The 20,192-nt window shown below is 46.1% G+C and overlaps 1 protein-coding gene across 11 annotated transcripts in view; it reads left to right on the forward strand.

Annotated features, from left to right (window-relative positions):
• MAPK4 (mitogen-activated protein kinase 4) overlaps window positions 1-20,192 on the forward strand; it is a 158,627-nt gene that overhangs the window by 58,836 nt on the left and 79,599 nt on the right. Inside the window, exons 3-4 of one of the 11 annotated variants that reach the window (XM_073343540.1) lie at window positions 2,368-2,405; window positions 3,847-4,006. The exons of 9 other annotated variants lie outside the window; for them this stretch is intronic. The gene's annotated coding sequence lies outside the window, so the exon portion shown is untranslated. Of the gene's footprint in view, window positions 1-2,367; window positions 2,406-3,843; window positions 4,007-20,192 lie in introns of those variants that run through there. One more of the 11 variants, XM_073343544.1, reaches the window with a different exon arrangement.

Raw genomic sequence — 20,192 nt, forward strand, 5'->3', positions numbered from 1 at the left:
AAAGAGATTCTCTGATTGTCATCTGCAGCCCCCAGAGGGGACCATGCAGACATCTGAGAGGATTCTAAATAGCACCTGAACTGTTCTGTAGTGTGTGCATTGATTGGGGTGGGTGGTCTCTTGGCTTTTAATAAAACCAGCAGCCACAGGTCAGAAAATAACAAGAAGTCTTATCATGAGGATAGGCAGTACCACGGATCCAGTGAACTATTTTAATAGTAGACACCCCTTCAAAAGATATAGGGCTGACCTGCTTTAGAGTCATTCTGTGGTGTCACGTCAAACAATAAGATTTTATTTCACATACTGGCTCTCTAGCTAGTACTATTATAAAAATATCCTTTGGTATGGGGGGAGGGGAGGTGGGGATGTTATATTCTTTCATCTAGTACACAAGTTTGCAGAGAGAGCAAACCCAATTTATTATGAGAAAAATAAATGAGCCAGACACTGACAATACAAGAAACTAATTGGCCTCTCTGCAAGAAAATGGAACGAGAGAAAGCAATTCCAGCAGCACTGCAGAAATGACACCTGTTTTGTCAGTTCTGTTTGCCTGTATGTCAGAGGCTTTGCATGCTTTTCTGTTTGCATTGAAGCAGAATGAGTTTGAGTTCTCATTAAATATACAAGGAAATGCCACAAACATAGAAAGTCTCTTGTCCGTATACAGAAACCTGCACTGGTTGGTTTTGAAAGGCATCGGGTGACTAGGGGTGGGGGGTGGGATCTATTTTCCTGGAATAGAGCAAAAACTAGATTCTGTTGTTACATCTGTTGTGCTAGATGGTCTGTTTTTAACGTGGGTCATAGGAAACAAGGCTGCCTGACAGCTACTGGCTACAGACAGCTTATTTTATCTAATGCTGTAATTGATAATGCTGTATCTGATGCAATCACTCTCATTAGTTGGTAATATTATTGCTGGTAGCACAGGGGAAGGGTAGATGCATTGGTTTGGTATTCCTACCCCCAAAAAAGTGTGGGGTTTCCCATTGCCCCTTGTTTTGAAGTTTGCAATTCTCTGGTAGTCGCCTCTTGATGTTTTCCTTAGATGCCAAATCTCACTGGTTACAGATGCATCATTCTGGGTTGTATTTCTCAGTCTGTATTATGTTAAGGAATGTGGAAGGATGTATCCCATCACTGCTGCTGTAGAAACATGGGAGAATTTTGATGCCAGGGTCTAGAATTCAGACCTGACCTTGGACATCATGTCAAGAAGGGCAGTTTGAAAGTGTTTGCATGCTGGAAATTCCCATAAATGAGTTATTGATTAGCTCTCCCTTTCTTAAGGTCATTACATAACTAAGTGATCTTATCCTATCAGTGCAAAACTCGGACAGTTACCTTATGGAATCTATATTCCTACTACTTTTAAGGTTTTTTTAATTGTCATTTATGACATTAATAATAGTACATTGCATTTACATCATACTTTTCATTCTAAAATGCTTTCTAGTCGACCTAACTCTTACCCACCTCAATAACATTACTCACATGAGTAAGTCTGCAGTATCAGTCTCTTATTTAGGACCTTTTCTCATGTTGAATAGTACCTTAGGCCATGATTGATTGTACTGAACTCAGTGACACTACTTGTGAAGTAAGGTACTGATCAATATAAGTAAAAGTTTCAGAATCTGGCCAATAGTATATATCATCTTTGTCAGTTTAGGGAATATTTAACCTTCCACTAAAATACATCCATTCTGGGGTGAAACATGGCAGCTGTTTAAGGGCAGACAGCAAGACTGCACTATCTGTCTAGGTATTGTTATGAGCTGCGTTGCTGTAATATCTGAACACTTACACAAGAGTCTGTTATCCATCTGAAACTGAAAGGGAGGATTTTAGGTTTGGGTTTCCTGATTTGAATGGGCTAGGACACCTAGATTAAGACTCTTGATTTATAAAAATGGTGCCCGGGGATCCGAAAAGACCTGATGTTTGGTTTCAATAAAAATTAGTAATAAAGATTTATCAAATATGCAAGACCATTCGTGTTTTTCCTCAGGGTTCGGCCTAATCACTGAGGAACTTCTGAGGAGACAGAAATTCTGCAGTACACTTGCTAAACTAAACTTTCTCAAACAGAATATTAGAAAGGAAAATGCTAATTATTCTGTAGGTATTGCAAAAGAAATGTACAGCTACACGACAAGTGCTTTTGTACTTAGTCTAATGGTGGAAAGTACTTTAGAAGAATCAAAGCAGTTTTTGGAAGGTCTATTTTGGGAAATCTAATCATCTGAAATTAAATCTGTGATGCTACTATTTCAAAGATCAGCTAAACATGCCTCTAGAATTTACATCAGTACAATGAATTTAAACCTAACCACTTATTCTTTTCCCCCCTTTTAACAGAGGAAATTCTAGAGCTTCTTGAGCCATCATTTCTCCAGGTAAATTGTGTGGGGTAAATGGTATGGTGACTGACTCTTCAAACAATGTTATATAGACAGAAGGGGGAAGTGCATATAGGACAGAAGGGCGCTTGAAGATTCTTATTAGAGATGGGCTCCAAGCAAAGCCCCAGATCCATATAACGTCTAAAAAAGGAGGAAGTTCCTATCTGGATCCAGATCTAAACACTTGGGCCTATCTCTAATTATTAAAGTTCAGGATGAACCATAGACTGTCCCGTAGGACACAGACTAATTAGCTGGTCAGTTTAGGGATGTTGTGGACCTTGTGGGAGTGCTGAGAAGGGGACATTTCAGACTTGGAGGAAGAACAGGTAAGGAATCATTGGAAGAACCAGTCCTGCCCTGTTGGGAATAACACCATCTATGGCCTGTTGAACCTGAGCCACTGCTTCTTGCAGTTGGTTTCCAGTCTCCGCCTTGTGCCAGGAACCTGCAATGGGAAGATGGGTCACATTGGGAGATCGGGTGAGTAAGAATTGGCAAGGAGGCAGTAGGGAGGCAGAGGCAGAGGGAGGCATGGGTACATGGGTTCCTAGGAGACAGAAGAGATGGGAAGGAGGGAAGCAGGGATCCTTCTGTCTAGGAATGAGAAGATAAGTTTATTGGGACAGAACAGAACACTGTCAGTGCCTTAAGGGATAAAATACTACAGAGCTAAGCAGCAGTAGTATCCCCATTTTACAGAAGCACATTGTCCAAGGTTACATGCCCAAGTGAGTCCATGGGAGGCCTGGGAAGAGAATTCAAGACTTCCTGGCTCTGTCTGTGTTGAGACAAGCAGATCATGCCTCTCCCGTTAACTTCTGCCTTCCATGCTTGCATGAATGTTCTGAGTATTTTGTTCCATGTTGCAGTATGAGATTCCAGTTGAGAAAAAGATTTGCATAAACTCCCTGTGCAGTGCTGTGGCCAAAAGAATTAATGCAATCCCTGGATGCATAACCGGGAGTCTAGAGTGGGAGTAGAGAGGTTATTTTATTTGGCACTGGTGTGACCGCTGCTGGAATACTGTGTCCAGTTCTGGTGTCCACAATTCAAGAAGGATGTTGATAAAATGGAGTGAGCTCAGAGAAGGGCCATGAGAATGAGTTAGGGATTAGAAAACATGCCACAGAGCAATAAACTAAGGACCTTAATCTATTTATCTTAACAGAGAGAAGGTTAAGGGGTGACTTGATTACAGTCTACAAGTACCCACATGAGGAACAAATATTTAACAATTGGCTTTTCAGTCTAGTAGAGAAAGGTATAACATGATCCAAAGGCTGGAAGTTGAAGCTAGATGAATTCAGACTAGAAATAAGGCATGAATTTTTAACAGTGAGAGAAATTAACCATTGGAACAACTTATGGAGGGTGGAGGTGGATTCTCCATCACTGACAATTTTTAAATCCAGACTGGATGTTTTTCTAAAAGATCTGCTTTAGGAATTACCTGGGGAAGGTCTGTGGCCTGTGTTATCCAGGAGCTCAGACTAGATGATCACAATGGTCCCTTCTGGCCTTGGAATCTATGAGTATTGAAAGGATGACCACTGACACTTCGTTTCCAAGGAGACTAAAGGACTTCATTCAGGGTATGTCATCCAAACAACATCTATTAAATCAAAAGGCTCATTTAACATATAAATAAGCATACACATATGAATAGTCAGATTTCTGTCTCAATGTATTTTCAGTATAGATCCCTGTCTGAGTGTCGTAGGATTTCAGGGGTGGGGGTGGTGGGGTGTGTTGGTTTTTTTTTTGTGCTTTTATTATATTTTCTTATTTGAGGATTTTTTAAAGGGCTAGATGATCTCCATGCAACACAGTGGCAGGGAAAACTTCTTGGCTCTGTCAGAGTAGCCTCATAAGGCTTCATTAATAGAGGCCTTGTGAGCAGCAATGTGATGATTAGCAGAATGTTAGGCCCCATCGACTTAAATCCCATCACTGACCTTGATCCTGATGCGGCGGGAGAGGGGTGAGTCTGTTGGTCAGGTTCTCTAACAGTCCAGTTATTTTATTATTGGTTGTTTTCTCTGAACTTTTTTCCAATCTTTGTTATACCAAAGTATGAAATAGGAAGATAAAACAGAGGTGTATAGGAAAAAGAAAATATCAGAACAGCTTAAGTAAGTATTCAACACATTCTAGCCATTCACTAACATTGGGGTAAGCCATGTGAAGTCAGGGAAGGCCTTCTGACAAATCTGCATGAGATAAGCAACCGTTCAGGTGGTGTGCAGGACTTCCAGCTGCACTGTGACTACACAGAGGTCCTGAGTGCCCAGGTGTGGTCATTCACTCCACACCTGGCCACCCCACATCTGAAATGGTTGAGCTTGCTCCAGCGAGAACATGGCAGCTTGAAGCCAGGCAGTCTCTCATCAGGCTGAGTGATGAGGAAGGAGTTTTTTACAGAGGATGCAGCTTGTTCCCCACAACGTGGCAGCATCCCAAATAGAGCTGGTCAGTAACATAGCCCAGGTTGGTCTTTTGCTGATGAGTCAGTGGCAAGGTGCCTCTCATATATCTTTGAAAAGTGGGAATTGTGGTATCTTTTGATTTTGTCAAGGAGGTTCTTTGCTGCGATTTAACACCTGATGTTAGGAGGCAGGATATTGGAGAGAGCTGGTAGCCGTTTGTTGGTTTCATAGTCCTTGTTATTATTCTCCTAATATGATTCAATTATACATCAACGAGTTTTGTGTGGGAAGAATTGAACACAGTGTTCTCCAGCAGAGTAGCAGAGAGCTCGTGCCAGGCTGTGCAGTGTTTGTGCATTAGCTCCCCAAATTGAGCCCACAAGCTTATTTAGGCGTCTGTTTCTGCTCTTAATCATCTGAGCTAACTTCCTGAGGTAGGTGAATGTGTGAGTTAGAGTTACTCCTAGATCATAGAATCATAGAATCTCAGGGTTGGAAGGGACCTCAGGAGGTCATCTAGTCCAACCCCCTGCTCAAAGCAGAACCAGTCCCCAACTAAATCATCCCAGCCAGGGCTTTGTCAAGCCTGACCTTGAAAACTTCTAAGGAAGGAGATTCCACCACCTCCCTAGGTAACATTCCAGTGTTTCACCACCCTCCTAGTGAAAAAGTTCCTAATATCCAACCTAAACCTCCCCCACTGCAACTTGATATACCAGCTTTGGATCATGTACTAGTCATTCTCTATTCAAGAAGATGTTGAGCTCTTGTGAAGCTTTGGTGGGGTTGAGATGGAAGCATTACGACACTGTCTTTGGCACATTGAGCTTAAGTCTATACTTCTTGCGATAGCCACTGATGGCTGCCATGTCTTGGTTCAGGTTGTCCTCAGTCTTTTTTAGAGTCTCTCTCTCTTGAAACAAGGTAGATGTCATCTTCATACTTGAATGGCCTTGAAATTTTTGAGGGCAGATTCAACAGCTGAAAGATCATGTGGGAGAGCCCATTAGCAGGGTACCCTACCACCGCTGACATTATGCCTGAGTCGGGCATCCGTCAGGTCGCCCACAGGGATGATGGGGCAACCAAGAGCCCTGACTCCTGTTATCCCAACTCAGTCCCAGTTCTGGATTTTCCTCCCTCCTGCCTTTTCTCCCTCCCTGGGCAGAGTCCTGTTCTCCCACCCACCCCTTGCCCTATTTTAAATACGTAAGTGTCAATGGAAGGCAGGGACCAGATGTCATGTGAGTGCTTGATGGTAAGCACTGTCTCTCGTTTTGTGTCTAGCTAACAAAGACCAAGACGGGGAATGGGGTTGGGGGAAGGTGTTCCTCTCAAAAAACTATGAGAAATAAGTTAAAAAGAAAAGCACTTTTTAAAAAACGGACAAACATTATGAGGCCTTTAGAAGTCAAAAGTGTCCATCAATTAAGGGTATGGCTACACTACGCAGTTTTTAGTGACACAGCTGCACCGCTACAGCCGTGCCGTTAAAAGCCACTCAGTGTAGCAGCTGTTTGTCGGCAGGAGAGAACTCTCCGGCCAACAAGAAACTTTCACCCACCATGAGCGGCTGTGGCTTTGTTGGCAAGAGAGAGCTCCTGTCAAAAAAGTTTGCTGTTCGCACTGGCGCTTTTCATCGGTAAAACTTTTGTCGTTCAGGGTGTGTGTGTATGTTTTTTTAACACCCCTGAATGACAAAAGTTTTGCTGACAAAGTGCCAGTGTAGACAAACTCTAAGGGTATGTCTACACTACGAAATTAGGTCGAATTTATAGAAGTCGGTTTTTTTGAAATCGGTTTTATATATTCGAGTGTGTGTGTCCCCACAGAAAATGCTCTAAGTGCATTAAGTGCATTAACTCGGCGGAGCGCTTCCACAGTACCGAGGCAAGCGTCGACTTCCGGAGCGTTGCACTGTGGGTAGCTATCCCACAGTTCCCGCAGTCTCCGCTGCCCATTGGAATTCTGTGTTGATATCCCAATGCCTGATGGGGCTAAAACATTGTCGCGGGTGGTTCTGGGTACATATCGTCAGGACCCCGTTCCCACCCTCCCTCCCCCCGTGAAAGCAAGGGCAGACAATCATTTCACGCCTTTTTTGTCTGCTGCCAGCCAAAGATGTAAAGGATAGATGGAGTGGGTCAGAACAAGAAATAGACCAGATTTGTTTTGTACTCATTTTCCTCCTCCCCTGTCTAGATCACACTGCAGTCAGTCACAGAGAAGGCGCAGCGAGGTTAATCTAGCCATGTATCAATCAGAGGCCAGGCTAACCTCCTTGTTCCAATAACAACGATAACTTTGGTGCACCATTTCTTATTGGAACCCTCCGTGCAGTCCTGCCTGAAATACTCCTTGATGTACAGGCACACCCTTTGTTGATTTTAGCTCCCTGAAGCCAACCCTGTAAGCCGTGTCGTCAGTCGCCCCTCCCTCCGTCAGAGCAATGGCAGACAATCGTTCCGCGCCTTTTTTCTGTGCGGACGCCATACCAAGGCAAGCATGGAGGCCGCTGAGCTCATTTTGGCAATTAGGAGCACATCAACCACCACACGCATTATCCAGCAGTATATGCAGCACCAGAACATGGCAACGCGATACCGGGCGAGGAGGCGACGTCAGCGCGGTCCCGTGAGTGATCAGGACATGGACACAGATTTCTCTGAAAGCATGGGCCCTGCCAATGCATGCATCATGGTGCTAATGGGGCAGGTTCATGCTGTGGAACGCCGATTCTGGGCTCGGGAAACAAGCACAGACTGGTGGGACCGCATAGTGTTGCAGGTCTGGGACGATTCCCAGTGGCTGCGAAACTTTCGCATGCGTAAGGGCACTTTCATGGAACTTTGTGACTTGCTTTCCCCTGCCCTGAAGCGCATGAATACCAGGATGAGAGCAGCCCTCACAGTTGAGAAGCGAGTGGTGATAGCCCTGTGGAAGCTTGCAACGCCAGACAGCTACCGGTCAGTTGGGAATCAATTTGGAGTGGGCAAATCTACTGTGGGGGCTGCTGTGATGCAAGTAGCTCACGCAATCAAAGATCTGCTGATATCAAGGGTAGTGACCCTGGGAAATGTGCAGGTCATAGTGGATGGCTTTGCTGCAATGGGATTCCCTAACTGTGGTGGGGCTATAGACGGAACCCATATCCCTATCTTGGCACCAGAGCACCAAGCCGGCGAGTACATAAACCGCAAGGGGTACTTTTCGATAGTGCTGCAAGCTCTGGTGGATCACAAGGGACGTTTCACCAACATCAACGTGGGATGGCCGGGAAAGGTGCATGATGCTCGCATCTTCAGGAACTCTGGTCTGTTTCAAAAGCTGCAGGAAGGGACTTTCTTCCCAGACCAGAAAATAACTGTTGGGGATGTTGAAATGCCTATATGTATCCTTGGGGACCCAGCCTACCCCTTAATGCCATGGCTCATGAAGCCGTACACAGGCAGCCTGGACAGTGGTCAGGAGCTGTTCAACTACAGGCTGAGCAAGTGCAGAATGGTGGTAGAATGTGCATTTGGACGTTTAAAGGCGCGCTGGCGCAGTTTACTGACTCGCTTAGACCTCAGCGAAACCAATATTCCCGCTGTTATTACTGCTTGCTGTGTGCTCCACAATATCTGTGACAGTAAGGGGGAGACGTTTATGGCGGGGTGGGAGGCTGAGGCAAATCGCCTAGCTGCTGGTTATGCGCAGCCAGACACCAGGGCGGTTAGAAGAGCTCAGGAGGGCGCGGTACGCATCAGAGAAGCTTTGAAAACCAGTTTCATGACTGGCCAGGCTACAGTGTGAAAGTTCTGTTTGTTTCTCCTTGATGAAACCCCCCGCCCCTTGGTTCACTCTACTTCCCTGTAAGCTAACCACCCTCCCCTCCTCCCTTTAATCACCGCTTGCAGAGGCAATAAAGTCATTGCTGCTTCACAGTCATGCATTCGTTATTCATTCATCACACAAATAGGGAGATGACTACCAAGGTATCCCAGGAGGGGTGGTGGAGGAGGGAAGGAAAATGCCACACAGCACTTTAAGCACAGCACTTTAAAAGTTTACAACTTTAAAATTTATTGAATGACAGCCTTCTTTTTTTTGGGCAATCCTCTGTTGTGGAGTGGCTGGTTGGCCGGAGGCCCCCCCACCGCGTTCTTGGGCGTCTGGGTGTGGAGGCTATGGAACTTGGGGAGGAGGGCGGTTGGTTACAGAGGGGCTACAGTGGCAGTCTGTGCTCCAGCTGCCTTTGCTGCAGCTCAACCATACACTGGAGCATTCTGGTTTGGTCCTGCAGCAGCCTCAGCATTGAATCCTGCCTCCTCTCATCACGCTGCCGCCACATTTGAGCTTCAGCCCTGTCTTCAGCCCGCCACTTACTCTCTTTAGCCCGCCACTTACTCTCTTCAGCCCTCCACCTCTCCTCCCGGTCATTTTGTGCTTTCCTGCACTCTGACATTATTTGCCTCCACGCATTCGTCTGTGCTCTGTCAGTGTGGGAGGACAGCATGAGCTCGGAGAACATTTCATCGCGAGTGCGTTTTTTTTTCTTTCTAAGCTTCACTAGCCTCTGGGAAGGAGAAGATCCTGTGATCATTGAAACACATGCAGCTGGTGGAGAAAAAAAAAGGGACAGCGGTATTTAAAAAGACACATTTTATAAAACAGTCGCTACACTCTTTCAGGGTAAACCGTGCTGTTAACATTACATACATAGCACATGTGCTTTCGTTACAAGGTCGCATTTTGCCTCCTCCCACCGCGTGACTACCCCCTCAACCTTCCCCCCTCCCTGTGGCTAACAGCGGGGAACATTTCTGTTAAGCCACAGGCAAACAGCCCAGCAGGAATGGGCTATACTGAGTGTCCCTGAAGAAAAGCACCCTATTTCAACCAGGTGACCATGAATTATATCTCACTCTCCTGAGGATAACACAGAGAGAGAAAGAACGGATTTTGGTTGAATGCCAGCAAACATACACTGCAATGCTTTGTTCTACAGTGATTCCCGAGTATGTGTTACTGGCCTGGAGTGATAAAGTGTCCTACCATGAAGGACGAAATAAGGCTGCCCTCCCCAGAAACCTTTTGCAAAGGCTTTAGGACTACATCTAGGAGAACCGCAAATGCCAGGGCAAAGTAATCCTTTCACATGCTTGCTTTTAAACCATGTATAGCATTTTAAAAGGTACACTCACCAGAGGTCCCTTCTCCGCCTGCTGGGTCCAGGAGGCAGCCTTGGGTGGGTTCGGGGGGTACTGGCTCCAGGTCTAGGGTGAGAAACAGTTCCTGGCTGTCGGGAAAACCGGTTTCTCCGCTTGCTTGCTGTGAGCTATCTACAACCTCCTCCTCATCATCATCTTCTTCGTCCCCAAAACCTGCTTCCGTATTGCCTCCATCTCCATTGAAGGAGTCAAACAACACGGCTGGGGTAGTGGTGGCTGAACCCCCTAAAATGGCATGCAGCTCATCATAGAAGCGGCATGTTTGGGGCTCTGACCCAGAGCGGCTGTTCGCCTCTCTGGTTTTCTGGTAGGCTTGCCTCAGCTCCTTCAGTTTCACGCGGCACTGCTTCGGGTCCCTGTTATGGCCTCTGTCCTTCATGCCCTGGGAGATTTTCACAAAGGTTTTGGCATTTCGAAAACTGGAACGGAGTTCTGATAGCACGGATTCCTCTCCCCAAACAGCGATCAGATCCCGTACCTCCCGTTCGGTCCATGCTGGAGCTCTTTTGCGATTCTGGGACTCCATCATGGTCACCTGTGCTGATGAGCTCTGCATGGTCACCTGCAGCTTGCCACGCTGGCCAAACAGGAAATGAGATTCAAAAGTTCGCGGTTCTTTTCCTGTCTACCTGGCCAGTGCATCTGAGTTGAGAGTGCTGTCCAGAGCGGTCAGAATGGAGCACTCTGGGATAGCTCCCGGAGGCCAATACCATCGAATTGTGTCCACAGTACCCCAAATTCGAGCTGGGAACGTCGATTTAAGTGCTAATCCACTTGTAAGGGGTGGAGTAAGGAAATCGATTTTAAGAGCCCTTTAAGTCGAAATAAAGGGCTTCACTGTGTGGACGGGTGCAGGTTTAAATCGATTTAACGTTGCTAAATTCGACCTAAAGTCCTAGTGTAGACCAGGGCTAAGAGTCTGGTAACCCCTATTTCACATTGCTTGTGATGTAGTGTATGAAAGGGTTAATTATAAAGCCAGCTGTTCTTAGAAGTTACTTCTTAAGTGTCCTGCCCTCAGAGTAAGTTCAGCCAATAGGACTTGCACTGATCATGTGATGGGACGTAAGCTTTTTTCAGGCCGGTGGAGTTACTCCCAATTTCATAGAATCATAGAATATCAGGGTTGGAAGGGAGCCCAGAAGGTCATCTAGTCCAACCCCCTGCTCGAAGCAGGACCAATTCCCAGTTAAATCATCCCAGCCAGGGCTTTGTCAAGCCTGACCTTAAAAACCTCTAAGGAAGGAGATTCTACCACCTCCCTAGGTAACGCATTCCAGTGTTTCACCACCCTCATAGTGAAAAAGTTTTTCCTAATATCCAATCTAAACCTCCCCCACTGCAACTTGAGACCATTACTCCTCGTTCTGTCATCTGCTACCATTGAGAACAGTCTAGAGCCATCCTCTTTGGAACCCCCTTTCAGGTAGCTGAAAGCAGCTATCAAATCCCCCCTCATTCTTCTCTTCTGCAGACTAAACAATCCCAGCTTCCTCAGCCTCTCCTCATAAGTCATGTGTTCTAGACCCCTAATCATTTTTGTTGCCCTTCGCTGGACTCTCTCCAGTTTATCCACATCCTTCTTGTAGTGTGGGGCCCAAAACTGGACACAGTACTCCAGATGAGGCCTCACCAATGTCGAATAGAGGGGAACGATCACGTCCCTCAATCTGCTCGCTATGCCCCTACTTATACATCCCAAAATGCCATTGGCCTTCTTGGCCACAAGGGCACACTGCTGACTCATATCCAGCTTCTCATCCACTGTCACCCCTAGGTCCTTTTCCGCAGAACTGCTGTCTAGCCATTCGTCCCCTAGTCTGTAGCGGTGCATTGGATTCTTCCGTCCTAAGTGCAGGACCCTGCACTTATCCTTATTGAACCTCATCAGATTTCTTTTGGCCCAATCCTCCAATTTGTCTAGGTCCTTCTGTATCCTATCCCTGCCCTCCAGCGTATCTACCACTCCTCCCAGTTTAGTATCATCCGCAAATTTGCTAAGAGTGCAATCCACACCATCCTCCAGATCATTTATGAAGATATTGAACAAAACCGGCCCCAGGACCGACCCCTGGGGCACTCCACGTGACACCGGCTGCCAACTAGACATGGAGCCATTGATCACTACCCGTTGAGCCCGACAATCTAGCCAGCTTTCTACCCACCTTATAGTGCATTCATCCAGCCTATACTTCCTTAACTTGCTGACAAGAATACTGTGGGAGACCGTGTCAAAAGCTTTGCTAAAGTCAAGAAACAAAAAGTCAAGAAACATCCACTGCTTTCCCTTCATCCACAGAACCAGTAATCTCATCATAAAAGGCGATTAGATTAGTCAGGCATGACCTTCCCTTGGTGAATCCATGCTGGCTGTTCCTGATCACTTTCCTCTCATGCAAGTGCTTCAGGATTGATTCTTTGAGGACCTGCTCCATGATTTTTCCAGGGACTGAGGTGAGGCTGACTGGCCTGTAGTTCCCAGGATCCTCCTTCTTCCCTTTTTTAAAGATTGGCACTACATTAGCCTTTTTCCAGTCATCCGGGACTTCCCCCGTTCGCCACGAGTTTTCAAAGATAATGGCCAATGGCTCTGCAATCACAGCCGCCAATTCCTTCAGCGCTCTTGGATGCAACTCGTCCGGCCCCATGGACTTGTGCACGTCCAGCTTTTCTAAATAGTCCCTAACCACCTCTATCTCCACAGAGGGCTGGCCATCTCTTCCCCATTTTGTGATGCCCAGAGCATCAGTCTGGGAGCTGTCCTTGTTAGTGAAGACAGAGGCAAAAAAAGCATTGAGTACATTAGCTTTTTCCACATCCTCTGTCACTAGGTTGCCTCCCTCATTCAGTAAGGGGCCCACACTTTCCTTGGCTTTCTTCTTGTTGCCAACATACCTGAAGAAATCCTTCTTGTTACTCTTGACATCTCTTGCTAGCTGCAGCTCCAGGTGCGATTTGGCCCTCCTGATATCATTCCTACATGCCCGAGCAATATTTTTATACTCTTCCCTGGTCATATGTCCAACCTTCCACTTCTTGTAAGCTTCTTTTTTATGTTTAAGATCCGCTAGGATTTCACCATTAAGCCAAGCTGGTCGCCTGCCATATTTACTATTCTTTCGACTCATCGGGATGGTTTGTCCCTGTAACCTCAACAGGGATTCCTTGAAATACAGCCAGCTCTCCTGGACTCCTTTCCCCTTCATGTTAGTCCCCCAGGGGATCCTGGCCATCCGTTCCCTGAGGGAGTCGAAGTCTGCTTTTCTGAAGTCCAGGGTCCGTATCCTGCTGCTTACCTTTCTTCCCTGCATCAGGATCCTGAACTCAACCAACTCATGGTCACTGCCTCCCAGATTCCCATCCACTTTTGCTTCCCCCACTAATTCTACCCGGTTTGTGAGCAGCAGGTCAAGAAAAGCGCCCCCCCTAGTTGGCTCCTCTAGCACTTGCGCCAGGAAATTGTCCCCTACGCTTTCCAAAAACTTCCTGGATTGTCTATGCACCACTGTATTGCTCTCCCAGCAGATATCAGGAAAATTAAAGTCACCCATGAGAATCAGGGCATGCGATCTAGGGATTTATACTGGGGTAAGGAGAATCAGGCCAGTGTCTCTGTGCGTTTTACTTGCTGTATGTTAACACTATGTATCATGCAGTCGGAGTGGTGTGGGAGCAGCCCTGGGATAATTCTCTGTTCCATTTTACTTTTGGAGGCAGTGTGGTTTAGTGGACTGATCACTGACCTGGAAACCAAGAACTCTTCTGAATTTTAATGACATGTCTGCCATAGACGCACTGTGCAGCCTTGAACAAACCCCTTGAGACACACAGAGCCTGGCTTTCAAAGGTGCTGAGCGCTTACAGCTCCCGTTGCCTTCAGTTACCTTTGAAATTCACGCTGCAGGTGTGCCACATTGGGCACCTAAAAGCTGAAGCTCTTTTGAAAAATGACCTCTAATCTCTCTGTGCTTTGAGTTCCCCATGTGTAGAATGTGGGATACATCCTAACCTACAAACACAGGGCACTATATATTATACAGAATTGGCAACGAGACCTTTTACCTTTAAGTTTTCCTATGATGGTTTGAACAACCCCAGTACTTAGTTGCCATAGAAACACGTCCCTGAGCAGTGATAGGGAATAGCTTGGGGGAGGTGGGGAAGGGAAGAGGGAGAAGAAATGGAATAAGCAAAGAGGCACATTGGCAGCTGGGAACCGTGGAGGATTTGAATGCGTGGAGAGATCACCGGATTGGAACCACACAGGGACAAGAAGAGTTTGGAAAGGAGGAACCTCCTGCCCTACTTGGGATTGGCAGGAGTGATGCCCCCAACTTTTGTATGGGGCAGTGGCTGCTCAGGCTGTGATTTGTAACAAAGGAGCAGATCTCGAAGTTGAGCTACCGAGGAAGGATGGAGGGGGAGTTACTCTGAGGCAGCTGAAGCTGTGATGTGCCTGGAATTCCTGCTGAACCACCAAGAATGCAGGAGCTGAAGTGATGAAAACTTTCAGAGTGTCACACGCACTGCTTCAGGAAATTTCTGTGGGTTTCAGCAGTTGGCGCTAACAATCTTCTGCATCAGAGCAGAGAGGGACTGGTATGTAGGAATCCAAGAGGGATTCGACTGTTGAGAGTATTTTGTGCTTATCTGCAGGGTATTTGGCTAGACAGTTGCAGGAGAGATATAGTTCATGTGTGGATCTGAATTCATACTATTAGCGAAAAGAAAAGGAGGACTTGTGGCACCTTAGAGACTAACCAATTTATTTGAGCATAAGCTTTCGTGAGCTTCATCAACTGGTTAAAATCGTCCTTGAGATGTGGAAAATATTGTTAGTCTTTATGTACTTGGTAGTATATTTAGAGATGCATGTGATGAAGTGAGCTGTAGCTCACGAAAGCTTATGCTCAAATAAATTGGTTAGTCTCTAAGGTGCCACAAGTCCTCCTTTTCTTTTTGCGAATACAGACTAACACGGCTGTTACTCTGAAACCTACTATTAGCTAAGCCATTCTAGAAGAGCTGGGGCGAGATGCTGATGTGTATTATTGACTTGCCAAATAAATGACTCCATACATAGTGCATTGCACTTAAAGTTTACTGCGTTGAAAGGTTCTGCTGTCTTCAGAGACACCTTACAGAGTACCACATTGTCACAGACTCGCAGGTCTTGCCCACTCTTGGCCCCATGCAGTCCGTGGGGGGAACCCCCTTCAGTGAGACAGCCCTTCTTGGGGGTCCACTCTCTCTCGGGGGTTAAGCCCCTCCACCTCCTGGAGCCACACCTCTCTGAGCCTTAGCACCCTGTTTCTCACCATGGGCCCCCTCACGGAGTCCACTCGCTCTGGACCCCGAGGGCCTCCACTCCCAAAGGGAATAATGCCTGTTCTCTAGATCAGAGTGACTCTCAGCCAGCATAAAACAGGAAGGTTTATTGAGCATTTGAACACAGCATAGGAAACTCTCAGGGACCTCAGGCCTGGCCTTCCTCAGCTCAGCATATCCAAGTCTCCCCTGCATCCAGGTGGGCTCTGCCTGAGAGGGATAGTGGGTAGAGTTTTTCCGAAGTACTCTGCACTCGCCTAACTCTGCTCCCATCGAAGTCAGTGGTGGCAAAACTCCCACTGAGGTCAGTGTGAGGGGGGTTCGCCCACTTACAAGTGCTTTTGAAAAAATCCCATCCTTAGCTACTGTGGTGACAAGGACCATACCAATCCATGAGTAGAGACAGAGAGCTCTATAATGGGGAATTCTTCTAGAAATGACAGAGTCAGTTTTTAAGGGCACCCAGTGTATGGCAGACAGTCTATGGTATAGCTGGAGAAGGTGACCAGTTCATGAAACTGTCTGCTTTTGCAGTATTGATGGTGAGTTGGTGATGCTGCTGCTCAGAAGTTATATGTGCAAAGTGCTTTTCACCCATAGATTTCAAAATGCTTAGATGTTGGTAATAGTTTGGGAGTCCAACAGGTCTGTATCTTGTCATCCACTATGCTTAGCACTGGAACTGACCAGCTCATGCACAAAGAAGAAAGCTTGTTTTCCAGACCTAGGTTTGGCATCTGATGTCCCAATGATTCGTGAGCTGGGCATCATGGGAGGGAAGATGAGAGCCAGACTTATACTAAAGCAAAGGTGTTTCTCTTTCAGCCCTATATAAAATGAACTAATAATTTATCCATGTCAAATCCTGCTTGCCTTTAACTCTTGTGAGTGACCTTATTGACTCTACTGCACAGAAGGGCCACGCCTAATTTGTATATGCATTTACTTATTCTAAATCAGAAATAACTGCACATGATCATAAAAACTATAACTTCCTTGGCAGAAGAACTGAAATGGCTCCTGATCAGCGTTCACCAGAGATAATAGCCTGTTAGTTCTCCTTCCCTTGCTCTCTCACCCTGTGGTTTTGAATGGAGCAGCACTCCCACTAAATTAACAGAGATATCAGGAGCTTTGCTCAATGAAGGGCTGCAAAATTTGACTCTGTGAAGGGGCAGTCACCTCTTCAGCATTTCTGAGTGGCCCGGTGCAGTGCCACAGTCCTCACCCTAGTGTCCCCTGCAGGCTGCCAGCTGACCTTGGCAGGTCTTCAGTGGCTTGGACCTCTGGTTGAATCATGGAGTCCTAATGAACCCCTTCTGGAATATTAAAGACTCCCACAAATAAGACAGTCTATTTGCCCTCACTAGGGTCTCCAGCCCTGGCTCTGGGCTCTTTAAATTCAGCCTGTTGTTCGGTGTCTCATATAAGCCCTTCCCCCTTCCTGTGGTGGTAGGGGAACCAGGGCTACCCACTACTCCGGTTCCAACCCAGGGACTTTACACACAGCAGCCATGTACTGCTTGATTCAGTCTGCCACTGCTGTTTCTCTGGGCCTCTTCCTACTGGATGCTTTTATCTCCAGCCCTATATCAGAGTCAACGTCCCCAGGTCCTTTTCCCTCTGAAATCACAGCTGTGTAAGTTCAGCCAGCCATAAACTCTCTGTGACTGTTGAACTCCTTTGGCCAGAGAGGAGTACCTATCTTCACTCCTCTGGTTCCAGCCAGGGACTGACCTGCTAATGCCAAGCAGCTCCTTTTATCTGGGCCAGCAGGGCCCTGATTGGCTGTGGCTAGCTCCTCTAGCCCTTGGAGGACCAGGTCTCTATGGTTTCCAAAATGGCTGCTTTGGAGAGTCCTACCTAGGCAAGCTTGGAGGACCCACCTTCCCTGCTCCTTCTTTTCCCAGCTCACTGCTTCTTGGGGTGGGGTGCAGTAGGACCAAAGGGCCCCAGCAGGGAGCTGCAATGGCTGAATATACCCCATCACAGGCTTCTTTTAATTTACACACAAAAATGGTACTGTCCACACTTCTTGTCAGAGGTTTAATATCAGATGCTGTAGCCTGTCTCATGTAACTGAGGCTTCATTATTTTTTTTAGTGAAGAACATTTGTAAATAGAGCTAAACTGCAATTGCAAAGTAAATCGAGAGAGAACACTGTAATGCATTAGCTTTGCTTTGTTAGTATTTGGGCACTCATATAGCCCACAGTGGGTTACTCAGGTGTCTGTGTGATTAGCAAGGTTCTGCTTCATCCCCTCTGTACAGATGGGGAAACTGAGATCCAGTTGTTGACTTTCCCAAGCAAAGCTGTGACAAAACCAGGATTTGGGAAAAATAGTGGAGAAGCTGTGTGTTAAAGCAGTGGCTCTCAATCTTTCCAGACTACTGTACCCCTTTCTGGACTCTGATTTGTCTTGCATAACCCCCAAGTTTCACCTCTGTTAAAAACTACTTGATTACAAAATCATACATAAAAGTACAAATGTGTCATAGCACACTATTACTGAAAATTAGCTTGCTTTCTCATTTTTACTATATAATAAAATCAATTGGAATATAAATATTGTACTTCCATTTCAGTGTATAGTCTAGAGAGCAGTATAAATAAGTCATTGTCTGTATGAAATTTTAGTTTGTACTGATTTTGTTAGTGCTTTTCATGTAGCCTGTTGTAAAACTAGGCAAGTATCTAGGTGAGTTGACATACTGCCTGGAAGACCTCCGCGTACCTTCAGGGGTACACGTACCCCTGGTTGAGAACCACTGCGTCAAAGTGTGTGAGATGGGAGAGCAGATGGAGCAGTTAAACATGCTCTTCTTTTACACTTTGGTCTCTTTGGCATGTAAACTGCACCAATTTAGACTCACTTATGCATCTGTTGAGTGGGAGTCAGGAGGTCTAAGAGAATGTGAGCGGACAGGGAATTTAAATCGGTGTGAGATAGTCTAAGTTGCATCTTCTATAAATTTGGTCTGATATCTATGGGCCTGTTGAGACAAACAGTTAGTGTGCGGCAAGCTGGGGTATAAGTCTATAGTGCACTAGTCTGTTGCTCAATATATGTCAATGTGGATCCTGATACCATGCAGTAACAGTTTCTGGTGCACATTGAACTACTCCTGTTTCAAAGTGGGGTAGATCGAAGTCCAGTAAGGGACCTTTAGTGTGTGGCAGCAGGTTTCACATGGAGACTGTATGCACGTCTACACTGCACACTAAGACTGGACTCTAACTCAAGTTTGAGCCAAAGTCCCCCTTCCATCTATATATAATTCAGTCAGACTCAGGTCAGCAAGTGCACAGGACTTGCTATAGGAGCAGGTCAGAGCCCGAGTCCCACTGTGAGTCTGCTCCCAGCCCTGTCATTGTGCAGTGTGGACATAGACCAAGCTGCAGACCCAAGTCAGAAGGTCTTCATTATGCAGCATGGACAAGTTAACAGGGCTGTGAGTACCAGGTCAAGCAATTGTAAATCCAGATTTACAGTGCAGTGTGGACACTCAAGCACAGGCTTGGAAACCTCAAGCCCACAAGCCAGGCTACTGCAGTGTAGGTTTACACCCCAGCTTGCTGCACACGAACTGTTTGTCTAGACGAGCCCTCAGACTCTCTCTTATTCTACGACGACATGGAAATCCCCCTGATCGTTACAGTCGGAAAGAGCCCATGGCACATTTGTTTTGCACGACTGACCTGAATTCTGAAGAGCTATTCTAACCAAAAATGTACCTTTACAAAATCGCGTTGCATTTACAGCTCTATTCTCTGTCAGATATTTAATGTTTTTTTTCATAAGCTGAAAACCACACAGACCGTAGCTAGCTGCCACCCCAGCTTGGGAACCAAATCTGCGTTTTCAAGGCCATACGGAAGAGAATGACATCTGCTGTCACTGTGTATGCTGTACCTCAAAGATCTTCTGGGGTCTTGGATGCTTGTAGAATTATACTTTATTAGACTGACAAATGTGTTGGTTTTGCCAGCTGCGGCTGTTGCCACCAGATACTGCACTTCCTCAAACTGCACACTCTCTCTGGTGGGTGTGTGTTATATACACACACCCCACTAGCTGTGCGAAACCTCAACCAAAATTGTTAAATAGAAACAAACAGGTTTGTTCACTGTTCAAGGAAAACTTGGCTTCTCTCTCTTGAGACCTGATCCAGAAAAGATACAGCCCATTTCTGTGAAATTCCCCTGCAGATGACATGAGAGAGAAAATAACAAAATGTCCTTTATTTATTCATTCTCTTTGCTACATGTGAAAGGGGAGTAGATTCACTTTGGCCCGCATCTGTGTGGTGCCTGAAAAGGGAGCCTTCTCCTCTAAGGATGTGCAACTACCCACAGCAAATAGAACAAAATAAATTTTCCATGTAGGTGCTTATGTTATGGAGCCAAACAGCTGTGGTAGCAAACACACAACAAGAATCCCATATGTTTTGCTTGCCTTTAACGCTGTGTATTTAATTACAACAAATAATATACACATGAAATAGAGACAAGGTTCTGGCCGAAGACAGCACAGTGCATTTCAGAAGTGGGCAGGGAATTCTGTTCTAATTTATGCTGTCTTCCTGTGGCCCAGTGCAGGGAGAAACCTGGCCATGTCCCTTCTGCCATAGCCCATACACTAGCTGCAAGGAAAAAAAGTGGAGTAGGAGCCAGTGTGCTGTTGCTATGCCATCTGAACTTTCATAATTGCCATGAAGTATAATGCTATTTTAAATGCCATTCAGGTTGAACATCATATGTGTTTCATATACTGACGGCTTGGTAATAATATGAAAGCACTCCAAACTA

This window comes from Lepidochelys kempii, chromosome 5, assembly GCF_965140265.1.
Source record: "Lepidochelys kempii isolate rLepKem1 chromosome 5, rLepKem1.hap2, whole genome shotgun sequence".
In the NCBI taxonomy this organism is placed as follows: Eukaryota; Metazoa; Chordata; order Testudines; family Cheloniidae; genus Lepidochelys; species Lepidochelys kempii.